Source organism: Fringilla coelebs (genome assembly GCF_963513975.1).
Source record: "Fringilla coelebs genome assembly, chromosome: 3".
NCBI lineage: Eukaryota > Metazoa > Chordata > Aves > Passeriformes > Fringillidae > Fringilla > Fringilla coelebs.
In genome coordinates, this window is record NC_140030.1 from 67,827,022 (window position 1) to 67,844,866 (window position 17,845).

A 17,845-nucleotide genomic window follows, 5' to 3' on the forward strand; every position below is an offset into this window, starting at 1 on the left:
ATACTTTGTTTACAACAAACAAATCTCAGTGACTCTCAACCCTGCATATGCATGACAAAAGACAGGCTGAGTAATAAGGTTTGGACACAAGCATTTCATGCTCCATGCTGCTAGTGTACAAAAGAACTGCAGACTTCCCTGTTGCAGCTTATGAAAGCAACTGATTATTACTGGAATGTACATACATACACACCCACCCACCCCTATATTTCCACATTTTGTGAGGGGAAAAAAGCTGTCTTCCTCTTCCCCTTTTTTTCTATTTTTTTTCCCTTCACAGCATAACAACTCAGTATTAGACTCCTTGGTATTTTCTCTCTCCCTGTCTACTCCAAGCAGTCAGTCCTTGCAGTTGCTTCCCTTGGGATTCTGACAGCTTAACTAAATGTAGTTGAGAGGGATTTTTTCACTTGTTAAAGCTTTCATTTGGAAAATGCATTTCCAATCTTTTCTGCAAATATCCATTGTTTCAATGGCAAGGATGTCTTTATTTCTTTAACAGCACACTTAGCCTAAATTGTCGTGAGTAATTTAGTTCCTGCCTACATCATGCTACATTTTTTATTAGTTTCTGTCATTCAGTGTTGCAATTGTTAATTGGCCAGTCTAACAGCTGAGAGCTTTCAAAGGAAGTGCAGCTCTCTCTTGTCACACCACTGAAATGGATAGAGCAAGGTATAGTTTTAAGGTTTGAGATGATTATGGCCTGCCCATTTTGTAGTACCTTTCACACACTGGCATCTGCAGAAAATCACTGGTGCCCCTGGGAATTAAGGTGGTGGAGAAAACCTTTCTCTGTATTGATTCCAGCCTAGTTCCACTGTATGGGAAAACCTGAAAGCTTCAGCACGTCCCATTCCTTGCCAGGTCCCATTCTAGGTTGCAGGGTTTCAGGCAATTTCCCCTCTGCACTAGATGATAACAATTACTTTAAAATTATTTCTGTGTCTGACTGTGTTTTTCAGAGTAAGATGACACAAGAATGGATGGGTGGACTATTATTGGACAGCATGGGCAGCACCTGCTCACTGCAGGGATGAGGGAGGAGGATTCAAGAGAAGCAGGAAGAAAGCAAATATAGAAAGCAGTAGACAGTGTAAGGTATCACAACCCTGCAACTCAGCTGATTTACTGGATGATTTTACAATTTCATGAGAAAGTTGTCTTTTCATTGAAGCTGAAACTTCCCAAATACAAAGACCTACTTGGATAGCCAACTAAAATTTAGGATGCCTGTTGTGGACTGGGCCAGGGTGCTGGTGGAGCTGAGAGGGGAAGAGGGATTCACCAGCATACCGGGCCCCGTTTGCCTGGCGACATTTTTGGGAGATGATTAGTCAGAGCTCTACCTCAGAGGGATGATTGAAATCACGTACTCTGAGTAATGTGGAGTAAGCGCTCCCATTTCTGATAGAAAGCGTCTGGCAATTCCCTCGAAATAACCGTTTTGGTTATAAACTGAGGGGGAGGGCTAATTAATATTAATTTTCTTAGGATTGGTTTGTTTTTTTTTTCGCCTTGCAGATGCTGCCCTTCCTTCCCCAGCCCATTCAGACCCGGCTTGCTTTCCAGGCGGGCAGCCCCCCTACGCGCCACCGCCGCTTCCCCCTCTCCCTCCTCTGGCCTCTGGCGCAGGGCCAGGTGGAGCGGCGGCGGCAGGGCAGGAAGGAGCCCCTGTGAGCTCCCGGTGTCCCGGTGTCCCGCCGCCGTCCCGCCGGGGTCCCGGCAGCGCTGAGGCGGCGGCCCCGCTCCCGCTCGCGCCCCGCCCTGAGGGCGGAGCCAGCGGAGGCACCGCCCCCTCGCCCCCCCCCCCCCGCCCGCCCCGGCGCCCATTGGCGCGCGGCGCATCCCCGTTAGCGCTCGCGGCGCGGTCTCGCGATGCTGGGGCCGCCGCCGCCATATTGTCGCTCTATTTTGATTCGGAGCGCAGAGAGCGCGGGGGGAGGGGGCCGGGAGCGGCGCGCGGCCCCAGCGGCGGCTCCGGCTGAGCGGGAGCGGCGCCGCCACAGCCACCGCACGCACACCCTCACACAGCCCCGCGCCACCCCGTCCGCCGCCGCGGCAGCACGGACCCCCCTGCCCTCCTTCCTCCTACTCCTCCTTCCTCCGCCTCCTCCCCCCGCGGAGCGGAACGGCGGCGGCGGGAGGCTGCGGAGAGGGTCGGGTCGGCGGGGTCCCCCCTGCCGGGCGGAGGCGGCGGCGGCGCTGGTGGCGGTAGTGGCGGCGGTAGTGGCGGCGGCTGCTGCCGTGGTGGTGGGGGAGGCGGCGGCGGCGGAGGAGGAGGAGGAGGAGGAGAAGCGGCAGCAGGGTAAGGCTGACCCCGCCGAGACGGGCCTGGTGGCGGCTCCCCGGGCCGGTTTCCTGGTCCCATCCCCGGGGGGCTGCAGGGAGAGGCGCAGGGGGCCGGCAGGGGCGGGGGGCCCGGGGCTGCCGCGGCCGCTCAGCGCGCCCCGGGCTGTGCCACGGTGAGGAAGACAGGGAAGGCCTGTGCGAGGGGAGGGAGCAGCCCCGGCACCCCGCTCCTGCCGGCGTGCTGGGGCGGGGTGGGAGAGCAGGGACGGGAAGGCTCCGCGCAGCGGGGCGTTCAGGGAGAGATGGAAACTTATTTTCCTTCGCGAGTCGCTGGAGCTTCCCGACGCGGGGAGGGATCGGGGGGCTGCGGCTGCCCGGGGAGGGGCGGGAGCTGCCAGCGGGCTCGCCTGGCTGCGGGAGGGAGGGGGAGAGAGAGAGAGGAGAGAGGGAGGGGCTGGCCCGGCGCCTGGCAGGTGACAGGTGTGAGTGCGCTGGGCGAGACTCCGCCATTTGAGGATGAGTACCCGAGTGTGTCTGAGGTGTGAGTTTTTGGTGCCCCTTGTCTTTGCGGGGGCTGGCTGGGCTCGATTCCATATATAGTATATTTGGGACGTTGGTTTCCATTATTCGAGTCAATTTAGTTGTCGACTAGAAATTCTTGAAATGGCTCTGATAAGAGGGGTTTTGCAGAGGGGAGATGCATAGTGTTTCTCGTTTTCTTCCCTTTTTCTGTTTTGTCCCTCTGAGAGACGTGGGAGCGCTCTGCGGAGGTGTGTAGTACTCTGTCTCATTCATTGGAAGGCTCGTATCAAAAGTCTGAATGCTCAGTCCTGTTAGATGTAGGCAAGGCCTTCAGGGCAGAAACCTGGTGTTCTTTGTGCTGTGCCCGGTGGCTCGGCAGGGCCTGGTTTGTTCCCAAGACCTGTGGGTGTTTCCGCATTAATGATGGTAAGCACATACATAAAAAAGGAATTCCAAACGGATGCTTCTTAGCAAGGAGTGGGTTTCAGGTGCGGTTTTCTAGTCGTAAGTTTAAGATATCTGATACAGACTTGATAAAGTAGCTTCTGAAGATCACCTGTAGAACGCTGAAAAAAGTGCTGCATATAATTTTCAATACTCTTAACATATGTCTTCTAAACATCAGCATAAGTCAGATAGAGTCTTAGACCATTCAAATTGGTTAATATCGTGATTTTACCCACCAAAATGGTACTATTCGTATGCTGCTTTATAAGGAGAGCTAATGATGCTGTAGCAGTAGCATTAGATTCATTATCAGCCACAATTTGCTGAAATCAGGAATGATTTTCAGCTTAGCTATTGATTTGTCAGATAATTGTCAGATAATTAGGCATTTGTGTTTCCCATACAAATTTCAATTATTTCTTCTTTGCCTATACTGTTGTCAGTGTATATAGCTACAATTGTAAGTGTATTCTGTTACCTGCTTTTGGCAAGAGGGAAGTTCCACTGGGAGGAGAGACATGTCATCAGCTTCAGTGAGTCCTGCTCTCCATTTTAAATGAAAATTTCAGTCAGTTGTGACTGTGATCCACACGTTAAACTTGGGTTTTCTTGCACCTTGATTTGTGCTGCAGCAGAATGAAGTCTCAGTTGGTCTCAATTTCTTGTGAAAACTGAGAAGACCTGGGTGGTTTTTCTCATGTTGCTTCACAGGGGAGACAGCCTCCAAAGGGGAAGAGGTAAGGAAGGTGGCTGGGGGACATATTCAGTCTGGGTCATCCCAATTTTGTGTTTAAGAGATACTTGATAAAGATCATCCCTATCATTGCATTGTGGGGGCAGTGCCATCTTGCTATGCTGTGCTATGCTACCTTTGCTTATGCCAGCTTTTCAAGACTTTGTGAAATGCAAACCATTATCTTTCTCAATATAAGAGAAGTCAAATGGTTCTACTCTCTTCCTTTATGTCTGCTGATAGAGAAATAGAATTCTTGAAAATGGGCACTCTTCCTATGACAGTATCCTGGTGGAAACTTCTCTTTTCCAGCAGTGACAGAAGAGAAGATGATAGTGGTTTTCTGCACCATGGCATTACTTTGAAGGATTGAAGGACAAGGTCTTGTGTTGTTTTGTAATGGTTTTTGGTGTTATAGGTAACTGGTATGTTTTTTGAGTCTTGTAGAATTAAACCTGTCATCTGTTGAAGAGATTATTCTCAGAAAGAAAATTTTTTTTTTTGCTAGGTAGCTTAAAGAGCTGTTGGCAAACTATTTCTTTGTGAGAGTGGATTTTGAAACATAAAACTATGTTACTGTTCATCCTGTTGCAAGTGCTGCCTTCGTTATCATGATCTCCATGGTTGGAAACACTGGAAGAAATAAGTTGGTCAGATGTGACCTCAAGTTTATGAAATGACTGTAAATTTAGGACTGCGGGATCAGGCTGATCTTTTCTGAACTGCTGCAAGCGGAATGCTGAACGATGTTACTGTTGGTGCTTTTACAGAAAACAGAACAAAAATTCCAGTGATTCAGAACTGGATTTTTTTAAAGCTGCATTCAAAACTCAAATATTTAAATGTTTGACATGAAAGGTAACTTTTTTACCACGAATGTATACAGTGATTCAAGCTGGGTTTTTCTCACTTCATTGGTGTAGTAGGTTATCTCAATTGAGCAAGTGTGTGCTTTCTGTTTCAAGGAGGAGAAATGCTGTTGGATGCTCTAAAGCATCTTGAATTCTTCTTTGCAACCTGGTCTGGTTTGGATTTCACGTCTTTAAATGCAAGTGTGAAAGCAAGAAAGCTGTCAGATTGGATAATATTTTTTTATAAACTTTCCAATGTCATCAGGCGTTTTTCAGTATAATAATTGTTTCAGTTTCACCCTCTCTTGAGAATGCTTACCAAAAAATCACTGACATAATATTGATGCTTTCCCTTACAGAAGTTTTTGTAGACATTTATCCTAATTATAATAAAATTAGGGATTTATTTTTATTGAACTGATCAGCAAGTAAAACTCTCAATCAAGAAATTACTGCAAATGCTATACAGACATTTACTGAGTTTTCTGGTTTCTGTTACACTGCCTTTAGGTGGTGTTCCTTAACTGGTAGTAATTGGATTCTTGTGAAACCAAGTGAAATAGCTTGCCATAAGTAGTTAAAAGATCTGTGGGGTTTGTGTGTAGTATCACGATATTCTTGGAATGTGACCATCGCTAAATTAACAGCATCACTTCCTATATTCTTGTTGCCATAGGTGCAGTTAAGGTACAGTTAAATACATAATATTTTTAGAATGTATTTGTTTTTTTGTTGGTTGCAAGAAGTCAAGCATAATTTGGTAATGTGCTAAATAAATTGTAAGCTAATACCTAATCACAGAATTTTACCACAAAAATACTTTTTTTTGTTTTGAAATATGCATTCTAGTCTTAGAAAAATGCTATGTGGAATCAATTTTTGCAGCAATGTGCAAAATGTGTAGCTCTTTTCTATTCTAAGCTCAGATGAAGATCAGATTTCGCTGTCTTTAGTGATGAGTGGTTTAAAACTCATTCAGATCCCTGTTGTACTATGAACAGAATTTAGTGTTTCCATTATTTAAAAATCTGTGTTTCAGCATGGATTTAAACCTTGTGCTGCCTTTAGTGTTTAAAAAATCATTAACTTAGGAATACTCCATGGCAGAAGAAAAATGTAGGTTGTATATTGAGTTTTTTAAAAATGATCACCCAAGCAACTAGGACTGTACACCTTTTAGTCATGATATTGTTAGGTTTGCTAGAATTTGCCAAAAATGGGACAAAGCCACTTTATATGCTCACTGCTTTGATGATTAACTTAAGGTAGATTACCACTTAAATGCAAAGTATCCTATGCTTGTTCCAGAATAATCAAATGTGGTGCTGGCTGGCTGGTCTTCTGGGGCTGCCAGTGGAGAAGGCAGAATTCAACCTGCTTTTACTGTCATTGAAAGCATGAATTCAAGTTACTTTTTTCTACAAAGCTGCCAGTTTTCACAAAAGTTGTACAACCCTTTTTATCTGTGAGATTTTGCATGTCCTTTAAAATGCACTTGAAAATGATCGGAGGATGCAAGTAGTTATTAAAAGGACAAATAAAACACATAAATGCAATCTCTTTAAGAAGCCTTAGTTTACTGGACATGCTAGAAAATAAACTTTTGCGGTTTGGGAGCTCAAAATCAGCTGTTCTCTTGTGGATAAAATGTTGAGATGCACCTATTTTCTGTAGGGTTTTTTAAGAAATAGTTGCTGGTTTTGTATATTTGTGTAGTGTATAAACTGTCTTTAATTTGCTTTTCTGAAGTCACAAATCTTGAGCAGTTATATTTCATTTAATCTTGTGTCTCAGTAAATTTTGAGCTCATCATAATTTCAGCAGAGAAATTAGCCAAGTGTCAAGGTGTGAAAGAATTTACATTATAATAATGTTGAACAAAACTTAAACTTGTTGAAGTTGATAGCTTCATTAAGATCATCTATTTAGGGGAAAGTTTTGCATGAATTTAGCAGTTACCTGTACTTAGCTGCCAGTTGTCTGTGGGGTAAGAACCAGGTATGAAGAGCTGTACTCTTTTCTCCAGTCAGTAGTTAGAGGACGTGAGAGGTTAAGTATATTGTGGCCAGTGCTTGGGAGAGAGTGGTAAGATAATAGGTGTCTGGGATAGAGGTGGAGCGTGACTAATTGGAGCACAAGGGCATGGCTGAGACACAGAGAAAATCTGTGGGAAATGGACTATATTACTTTTGTACTTTCTGGGACAGCACTCTGAACAAAAGTCACATTAAAATTGGTTCTTAAGAAGATGAAGACTGAAAAAAAAGAAGAAAAAAGGTTTGGTGATATTGTTGTTTCCACTCATGACAGAGCCTCTTGCACTGTGGCTGCTCTTGTGTTTGTGTCGGTCTGATTCAACAGGAGTGCCCAGACTGGCACAGTGTGTGAAGCAGCATGGGGCAAGAACGTGCATGAGTAAGGGAGGAGTTTCGTAAGTCAAAGTTAGGGATTTAGGATGCGTTTTTCAAAGGAAATTACACTGTGTGTAAAAATCTCATGCTGATCTATCAGTTTATCAGTGTGTTCTCAGAATGCCTTTTTCAACAGGGTAAATGAGACAGGTTTAGTAAAGTAACTAAAAAAATACAGTAAGTTTCCAAATTTAACTACACCATAGACATTAGTTACTGATCTGATGCCTCAGAAGCTGAGAGTGACATGTACATTCAGATAAATCATCTCTTTTCTTGAAGCTGTTTGGGTTCTGGAAATTGATTTCTCTTTTGTACTGAAGGCTAGAAATGCAGAAAAGCCTTTCCGCATGTAAGTCCTAAGCCTAATTTCCCCAGGTAGAAGAAAATTAACTGTTTCACCTATATATAGGGGGAAAAACACACACTTAAAGAAATATTTAACTTGTACAGTATGATCTGTAATTGCATCTTTTGTTGATTCATGTTGTGTTTAAACTCTTAAGAGCTGCAGTCTCCCTTCCCTGCATCTGTGTCATGCTACACATCTCTTTGCAGTACTCTCTTGTCTTTTTACAGCATTCACAGTTTTTTTGTTTTTCTGTTTATTTTTTCTTTACTCTTTGGAATATCTGTGTCATGTAGAATTTATCCCTTCCAGCCATCTTACTGACATAGTATCATATTTGTAGGCAAGCTAGAAAAGAGGAAATCTGGTCATTCGTATCCTCTCCATTTACCTTGCCTAGGCATGCTGTTCTATACTTTATAGCTGAAGCATTCGTGCCCTCGTTTATACATGACTTTGCCATTCTTTTAGTTCTAATCTTTCTTAAGAGACTCATTCAGCACTTGTCATTTCATTCCCATTTTGTCTCTTCTTCACAGTATCGTTGCTAAGTTTGCCCCTGCTTCATTTAGGCTTTCCTGAGAGAATGATAAGGGAAAAAAAATATCTTGAGTTCCATACTTGGATTTCTTTCTATTCATTCAACTGGTTCAAACTGCAGCTTTCCATTTGTTGAATAAGCATTTGTTTTTCAAAGGGAATAGTAGGTTATCTTTCTTTAAGAGCCTTCTTAAGTCTGATGGCCTTAAGCCTGGGAACAGACAATCTCCAGGGGCTCAACAAAAGTGTGCTTAAAAAGGCATTTTAGGTTGATAAGTGCAAAGCAGTAAAAACATCTGATGTCTTGCTCTCTCTCTCTCTTTTTTTTTTAAGTACCACTCTTGTCTTTGGTAAATGGGGATAAGATTATTTTGTATGCAAAAAGTTGTGTATTTAAAACTGTCTTACTGTAATAACTGCCAATACCAGATTATTATATTGTATTGACTAGAGTTTAATGTGTATTGGGCCCTTTTGTGCAAAGCAGTGTATAAATATTTATCAAATAAGTCAGTCCTAGAAGAGTTTGCCATCCTATGAATAATAAATTTCCTTACCTAGGTACATATATTGGATTAGACAAAGACATTTAGCCAAGTATTTTTATCTTTCATTTATTAGGCATGTTAGTTCTCCAGTAATTTTAAAATTGTTGTTTTTAAAGACTTTAAAAAGTCTTTAAAAATTAATTAAAACTGTCTTTGATAGCTGTAATTAATTTAGTGATGCTTTGACATTACTTCTAATATTTGCCTGGAAAACTTATGGACGAGGTATGAAATTGCTTGAATTAGACCCTCACTAGCTTGTATTCATTGGTGGCTGCTTAGGGTAGAGGTCAGTGTATCAAAGCTGAGAGTTGAAGGTTATCAGAGTGGATCACATCTGTGACACACTTGGGGCTTCACTCTGAATAAGAACTGATTAATTTCTTCAGAAAATGAGTTGAATACGAGGAAAATTTGACCACAAGCAATTTCTTAAAAATACATATTTAATTTTGTTTTGTATCTGAGTTAAAACTTAGTATGAATGTATATGCAAAAAAAATTGCTAAAGGATCATTTTTTCTGCTTCTACAATAAGTACATGTTGATCTTTCTTTTCTATGTGTAAGGTGCAACACTTTTTTTGTTCCTCTTCCACAATATGTGGTGAAGGAGAATAAAATAAATTGTAAGCAGCAGGTGAAAGCTGTCACTTGAATTGTGGAAATTCCTGTTCTTTCCAGTCTCTTGTTTTAAGCAGCAAGGTTCAGGGAAAATACCCATTAATTGTTTCTTCTTTCCCCTGCATGGAGCTGAAAACCCCTGTGGTTTCCAGATCAAAAGGAAAATTTAGTTTCTGCCAATAGTGCTTTCATACACATACTGTGGAGGAAAAATATCAGTTTGACAATGTGGTATCTTGGCTGTTCTGATGCTGTTGGTTTTGGCAAAGCTGGGAAAGGTACCAGCATGGCTCCATGATTTTGGATGGATGAAAGTGTCATCCTTCCATAGTGCAGCAGTCTGCATACAGAGATTGCTGGTGTAGTGCGGTTATATGTGCAGAATGGTGCTGTTTTTCTGAAGAGCTGCAATGTTGAGTGAGTAGTTTTGGTTTATTGATACAAAAATAGGCCTTACCTGCCATGAAAGGAATGGTTTCACCATTTTGTCAGTATTTTGCATACATTAATTACTCCTGAAGTAATATAAAAAAATGGCTTTGAGATAGGAGGTTTAGAGCAAAAAATGGAAGAGCACACAAGTGTTTGTGAGCATCAGGGGCCATTGATAGTTTGCTGTGACTGAACAGGGAAGATTGCTTTCACTGACACAAGCAGCTGGTCCCTTGTTCTGGTCTCATCTGTCTGTGAGTCAGGGCAGTTTCTGTATGGGTGGTTAGAAATTTAACCAGATTGCTATTAAATTTAGGTGATCTCGTGGGCTAAGACTAAGCCCTGGGTGCCAAGGAGCTGCTGGTCAGTCTGGTAGCCTCCTGTAACTTCACACTGAGGGGATTGTTTTGCGCTACATCAGTGACAGGGCATGGACTTGCCATCCTTTCCTCTGATTTCACTGATGTGTTTTTAGTATGAGCCCACAAATAGGTTTTTCTTCAAAACTGAGAAATGGTAGAAAAACCAGAAGAATAGATACATAGAAGAAATAAGAGTTAATTAAGCTGGTATTTTGGATGATGAAAGCCCCTCATGAAACTGTAGACCTCAGAGTGGTCCTATGACAGAGAAGCAAGAATATCTGCTCAGGGATTCATCCTTACGCACTGTGGCACTGCAGCTGTTCACAGTCACCAAATGAAATACTGAAATGGTGTAAATTAAAAGCTAGCCCTTCAAAAAGTAGAACTAACTTCATAAGTTGAACTAATTTAATTAGTTGAAATAACTTTACCACAGAACCCATGTATGTGAATTCTACCGGTAAAATCTTCACTAGTGACCTAGCTGGATGAAAGGTGGTTACAGTAATTTTTCTCCTCTTATCTGGACATAATCAAGGAGTCTTTAATGCTTTCAACAGTTGTATTTTAATTAGCTTTAAGTGATGGTGCCTGCAAGAATCCTAGCAGTCCTCTCTTTGTCAATAAGAAAGAGTTTTTACTAAGGTTTTCTGCTCTTTAAATGCTGTAGTCTAGTTTTGCAGTGTAGTAGGAAATTCAGGTCCCATTGAAACTAGTCAAAGTGTGGCTAATAGGTAAGTGTCAGTGCAATGAGTTATGCAAACTAAGAGAAAGACTCAGAGAAAAGGTCCAGCACTTGTTGGAAAGGAAAAATGTGGCTAAATTAGGATAGCAAAACAGTTGTTTTGTAATGATGTTAATGTTTCATCTGTGTACCACAAAGGGAGCATTATTTGTAGTGTGGAGTTGGAGCCTTTAATAACCTTTAATGGTTAGAAGACAAAACTAGTGAATCTCTTAAATTATAATCTTCTATTCAAACATATTAATGAATACAAAGCTTCATTTAAAGATGAGTAAATTAAAACTAGTGTGTAGGTGTTCTCTTTCTTTCCATTTCTTTCATTTTGAATGGACTTTGAAATTCAGTTGCTAATCTGGCCTTCATGTTCAGATTCTTGCCTGGCATATACCAACAACTTCTTCAAGCTAAAGCTTAGGCTCTGGTTTCTTTCATGTTTTCTTGGTTGTGTTTATTATATTGGTTTTGTTTGATTTCTTAGGGGTTTTGGTTGCCAGTTGTATTGCAGTGACAAGAGAGTATCTTAAAGTACCACGTAATGGAGTTAACAGAGTTGATGAAGCTACAGGCTTCCTTCCTGTTGAAACCAGCCAAAAGAACAGGCCAAACTAAAGCTTATGTTTCTTCAGTGCAGAGCCAGGGGCAGCTCTCTGGAAGGATTTTTCCACTCCCTGTCAATGAGTGGGGAAATTCTTGCCGATGCAAATGAGATTGAGACCTGCAACCTGCTTCAGCATAATATAGTTTGAGTGGAATACATAGTCTAGAAAAATATTCAGAGTTATACTAGCATGGAGTCTCATTAGTTAAAAGAAATTTGTCTTTATGTTTGAAGTTTTTAAGAGTCTTGGACAAAATGGTATTTCAGCATAGTCTGTGTGACTTCAAGCTGCTGCCTGTTTGTGATAAGGGCAAGTCATCACCTTACACTGTCATGTCAATGAATGCTGCAGAATGCCTGCAGTGACTATGCAGACTGTCAAAATTTGCTGCTTTCAAAAGCCCTTTCTCATTTATGTTTTACTATTGCCACCTCCTCTAGCTGTTGTAGCCTTATTTTTTGGTATATATGGATTGACTGGGATTTTAAATTGATTTAGGAGAAGCCTAGCATGCAGCTTTGTTTGCCTCATGAACTTAAGAATTTGTTGTCCCTCCTTTATCATCCTTTCTGAACCTCTTGTTAGAATGTAATTGGAAGGAATAGTACTTTGTTTGCTATTTATTTTTGGAGGAAACTGTGGTGATATCACAAAATAAAAGCTTGAGTTTTGCTGGTTTTTTATGCCTTGGTTCTTGCTAGTTCCTCTTAAAAGTCCCCATCTGCTTTTTTTAATTATGCCTGCCTTTAAAAAATGCTGCCTGTAACCTATAGCTTATTATTTTTGCAGGACAAGCATAAGAAAATTAGGATGAGTAAAAATTGAATTCTTGTGAAATACAGAGCTAAATAGTTACAAATCCTTTGCTGCTTTATCTGTGTGACACTGTTCATTTTATCTTTCAAAAGTTGGTCTACTTCTATTAACAGGCTTCTTATCTTTGTTGCAAATGCAAGAAATGTATTAGTATGTCAAAGCTGTGAAGAGATATCCGGACTAGTAGAGGTACTTTTTCACCATGCTCTTGTTTAATATTTATTTTCATAAAATGGGTTCTCTGCTTTCCTTATTTTCCTGAAAATACACAATCTCTGGCTGTATCTCTTGTTAGAAGGTAAACATTGAGGTTTAACAGTTCTTCTTAATTGTATGTACTTTTAATATTTTCCTTTTTTTTTCTTAATAAAAGGCTATCAGCTGATATCAATATCCAGAAAATATATCCAGACAATATCCAGAAAACACAGTGGGAAGTCAAAATCTGAGTAGAAATTGTTTCTTTTTAACTTTTCTTCTGCTTCTCAGTCCACAGTTTACAGAGAGGGCTTGGAATAGGGATCATGCAAGGACAAAATCTTAGTTGCAAGTCCTCTGGATTTTTTATGTGAATTTTAGTCTTGTGTAAAACTTACCTGCTGCTGTTGGACTTTTTTTTTCCCAAGTGATGTGAAAAAGTGGAAGACCTTAGAAGGCTAAAAACTCTCTACTCACCTGGTGCCATGAGACATGTTTTCTGTTCTTTCTCAGTTTTCCTGTTACTTTTCTTGTCTAACTTTTTCAGAGCAGGTTATTTAGTTAATTTTTCCTTTTGAGTAGCTAGTTTTCTTGTTAGTATGTATCTGTTGTCAGGGTTCTTGTAAGGAATTTTAGTTTAAGGTAGGAAAAAAGTAGATGATAGGTTGTTTTGTAAAAGGGTTAGTAATCATCTTTTAAAGATTGTAACAGACAATAGGTACTGAGAAGCTGTGAACGCTGGAGACATTTCAGCTCTTCCTGGCTTTCCTCTCCCCTTTCCTTGTTAATCCCCTTCCCCTGAATCTTGTGTGGAGTAAAATGCAGAAAAAAAGATCAGTGGTATTAGTCTCTTACATAACAGGGAGTACAGTGATCACATTTTCCTTTCCTTAACAAAAGGATGGAGAACAACTAGCACACTTCTCTTCCTTGAAGACAGCTCATAGTGAAACATGGGGAACATACAAAAATAGCAATTTAAAAAATTATATATTATCAGTTTCTTCATGGGAAATCTGTATCTTATTCTAGAAGAAGATAAGTATGGGTGGCTAACTGGGGGAGCTAGAGGAATAGCTGCTTAGATACCTGTCTGTTACTTTTCTCTACTTGTGCATCAGATAGGGCCTTGGAAGAAAGGCAACAAGAAAACCAAGTTGCATAGGCACCACCATGAGTATTTCTATTTGACGCATGCCTATCAGTGTCTGTTACCTCATCTTAGTGTTGGTGGAGGTTATTGGATGGAATTTTGTTTATTTTCTACTACTACAAGTTTGGCAGAAAATAAGTGGAAGCTAGAGACTTCCTCCCAAATATTGCAGTGGTGCACTTGGGTTTGTCCTTATATGTGTTGGTTTGGGAACTAATAGAGAAGAAAGAGAAAACAGCAGCTAGTTTTCCATTGCCACACTTCACCCTTTCTTTTCTCCCTTTTTTTCTGACAGCTGTCAAAAGTCCTCCACTATTACCCCAGGGATTTCTGCCAGTGTAGTTTCACAGGTGAAGATAACTACAGATACAAAGTAAAGTTTTGTTAGCCTAAAACTATGGCAGTCCAGCTGTGAGTCTCTTCCTAATATGGACACCCTTTATATCTAAGGATCTCAATTGACCTTCTAGAGGAGAGGATTGTCAGAAAAGGGGAGTTCTGTGGGCATTTTTTTGCTCATGATACTGTGTTAAATAGCTAAAGGTCTTTTCTTCCCTAACTCTTGGTGGGAGGTTCTCTTTTGCTGTTGTCCTACCAATCTTTCTGAAACTTCTCTGCTGCCTGTAAGTTCAGGTGCTGTGTTTGACAGAGTTGTTTCCAATTATAGCTGCTATCAATTGAAGGAAGTGGTTTGCTTTTATTTACCCTTTGTATAGCTTCTCTAGAACTTGTATGTTTCCTCCTACCTCTTATCCTACAGGCCTACATTGTTGCTTGTTTGTAACAGCTGCCAGAAGCAGCTTTATGTGATTGGGCTAGGTTTTTAACTTTTTCAGTGTTTATTCTAGTGCTAAGGTAATGGAAAATCAGAAAAGTCTGATTTAGTGTTAAATAGAACCTTGATTTTTCTCCCATCTCCAAGACTGTCCTTAGGAAATAAGGGTGTGATTTGTAGATCAGTGTAAGTTTGCTCTGCTTCTTTCCTTGTGTTCACCCTGATATTCATCTGACTCAAAGCTAAACTAACAAAAAATCAATACAACATTATTCCCTGTTCTGATTTTGCTCCGTGAACTTGCTTGCTGCAGAATCAGATGAGTGCCAGAATTGGGCACTCACAGGAGGGGAGGGAGAGGGGGAATGCATGCCTGGGAACAGGATGAACGACAGTGGCAGTATTGAATTGTTTTGGAACAGCATTTTAAGGAGTGGCTGAAATACCCAGCCTTACTGTCATTAAAATATTATGAGTAAAGGATATATTGGTAAACAAGTGAAATCCTTGATTAAGATTAAAAAGGAATTTATTTTTTTGCCAGTCTGGCTTCCAGTAGGTATTTACGCAAATGCTGGATTTACCAGTGGCACCTCTCCCATCAATTAAAGAAATTGTTCGAGTTTTGTTAAGGGTGGAAGAATGGAAAAGAAAGTACTGAGCCAGCCCAGAAGTAAAAGCGTGTGTGACGCACAGTCCTCTGTGCTCCTTGATCAGGAGAGAGTACCATGAGGGTTGCTGGGAAATTAAATCAAATCTCAGAGTTCATGAAATAAACTGAGATGTTTCTCAAGGCGAGTCACGCAATGTAAATGAGAAGGAAGTAGAAGTTGCCCTTTAGTTACTTGGTTTATCTTTAGGGAAAAGGAGGGAAGTTGGAGCTCCTGGTACTTGGCTGCTTAGTTATCTGACTGCATATTCCCTGGCCCGGCTGCTTCAGACCTTTCATTCTGCTTGCATCTGTTTCTGTGGGAATTAGGACCATGGGGCTTTCTAAGCGGTACCCAAGTGGCACACATTTTAGTGTTTCGACTCTTTGGTAGTGGTAGGTGATGTCATTATATTATGAAAAGTGCAAGTGTTTTCAAAAAGAGTGGGTGGATATTTTTCTTTGCTCATTAGCCTCTTTCCACCTACCCACCTCTATGGAATGGGAGTTAACCATAAGAGATTTCACCATTTCGGAGTGTGCAGGACAAGGTATTAGTGGTCATGCCAGAGGAGAGTGAAAGAGTTGCATTTGATGGTTCCTTGAGGCTTGTCCTACTGTCCCAGTTTCACATGTAATTGCAAAAACTTTAAAGCATGCCAAAATGAAAAAAGGAGAGCTTATTTTGGATTCGAAGCCTGGCAAGAAAAATTCAAGGAATTTTCTTTAACAATTGTAGTCATTTTCTCAGGAAAATATGGGTGAAATGAAGTACAGCAATGCACAAAACTGAAGGTTTGTTCTATTCGATCATCAAGTATATCTTTTAATTGTATGTTTGGTTATTACTGTATCTTTGAGCTTGCTGTTCTCAAAATATGACCCATATGAATAAACTCTTGGGTGGAGATGTACCCAAATCCTTAAAACAACCAAAACTGTTTGCTTCTGTTAGAACAAATCTGCTTTATATTTCATTAAAATGAGAGAAGCATATGACTTAATTGCATTAGCCAATCATTTTCTATGCAATCAAAATTTTTGCCTTAGCAAAAAATATGATTTTCTTTCACTTCTGCCTTTCAGTTTGATAAAAATCTACACTGTGACATGGATACATTTTACTATACTGGCTTTGTTTTCTGGATTGAAGTGTAGTTATGAGTGTTTTGAAATGGTTTTTATCTGTAATCTGAAGCATTTTAGTTGAAGATGGTCTTGAGTAAAAGAAATATGGTCTGTGTGAATCATATTAAGACAAACAAGAGACTATTTTCCTTAAAAAGCTTGAGAACCTAATTTTCTGCCTGGATATTCTGAACAAACTGGTTTTCAGTTAGGCTTAAATAATTAACTGAATCTCTTAATTGAATTTCTTCACTTTTTAAATGAGTTAAAGGAATTGGTAGTTTCTTGCCACCAATAATTTATTTTTTTTTAAGAAGCCTGATTTGCAGAGGTGTTCATAAGGGAGAAGTTTTTTTTATTTTTTTTAATTTTTCTTCAGCTGTTAGGGAGAGTGGTGTTGTAATTGTGTTTGCTTTGTTAAGGGACCATGATTGTAGCTTTCAGGTATTTGGTTTTTACCTTTTAACGTCATGCATAAAAAGCTGGCATTTGCTTTTATTTGAGCAAATAGTGAGTGGGGAACATAAGTCTGCCTGTGCATGGGGAAGTGTCCTCTGATAATCTGGTCTGAATTTTTTACTCCTCTTTTCTTGGTTAGGGTCATGTGTGATTACTTTTTTCCTTGACAAAAAAAAAAGGGACTTTCTTGTTCTTATTATCCTCAACATGCAAAATGCATCGTACAGCTTGATGTAGGTAGCAGTTTTCTCTTGGCAGCTTGGACTTAAAGAATGACATTTAAGATGTTGAAAATTACTGAAATTAGAGGGGGGAGAGCCTGAGCTTTGAGTCTTACTGTGCTGGGGTCTTATGTTTTGAGGTAGATAAAAGTTTTATCAGAGCATGCAGTAAAACTTACCTTTCAAGAGCAGATGAAATTGCTAAGAACTGGATCAGCAAGTCATTGTGGGCAGGCATATGGACTTTTATGATGAGAATGTTGTAGTTTGATACAATACTTGGTAGGATTTGTAGCAATATATTTTAAAGGAATGCAACAGAGGGTAGTCAGAGCCTGTTTCTAGTAGGCGTAATTGATTCATCTGTCCCTCTCCAAAGATCTGCTGTTTAAACTGGGTATCTGCTATGCAAGATTTTTTTCTCATTAGTGGGTTATTTCTCAGGACCTGAGTGTTCTACAAGGGAATCTGCACTGTGTTCTTTCTTTATCTGTTTTAGCATTTTCTTCCAGTCTACAGTGCCAGACCTATTTCACACACATCTTTACCTGGTTTGGTCTTGCTGACTGTGGGAAGATTGCTCTTTAACAGATGAGAGATTAGACAAAAAGGAATATAGGATAATTAAAGTGTTGGTTTCTGAATATATTTTATTGTTCCCTGGTAGAATGTGCATGAAGAAGTGACAAGAATAACTAGGAGAAGAAACCCTCTGCCAACTCGAGTGATTTTGCAATGAGCTGCATGGTGCTTGCCCAGTACTGAAGTTAGATTTTCAATATTCTTAAACCACAATCTTCTGTCCTTTAAGACTGAAGAACACAGCTGACATAATTTCTGATTATTTTGAATGAAACAAAGTAAGAGAAAGGAAAATAAATTGTTCTGATAAGAATTTCTTTCTTCTTTGACTTTCTTCTGAAGTCTTCCAGAAAACCAGAGCCCATTTTTATGTGGTCATCTATATTGATGACTGCTTCTTACTTTAA

General features: G+C 40.4%; 1 protein-coding gene across 1 annotated transcript in view; it reads left to right on the top strand.

Moving 5' to 3' along the window:
- The first annotated feature begins 1,941 nt into the window (after nucleotides 1–1,941).
- Nucleotides 1,942–17,845, top strand: part of TAB2 (TGF-beta activated kinase 1 (MAP3K7) binding protein 2) — a 60,371-nt gene continuing 44,467 nt past the window's right edge. Inside the window, exon 1 of the mRNA XM_084203276.1 lies at nucleotides 1,942–2,308. The gene's annotated coding sequence lies outside the window, so the exon portion shown is untranslated. The remainder of the gene's footprint in view (nucleotides 2,309–17,845) is intronic.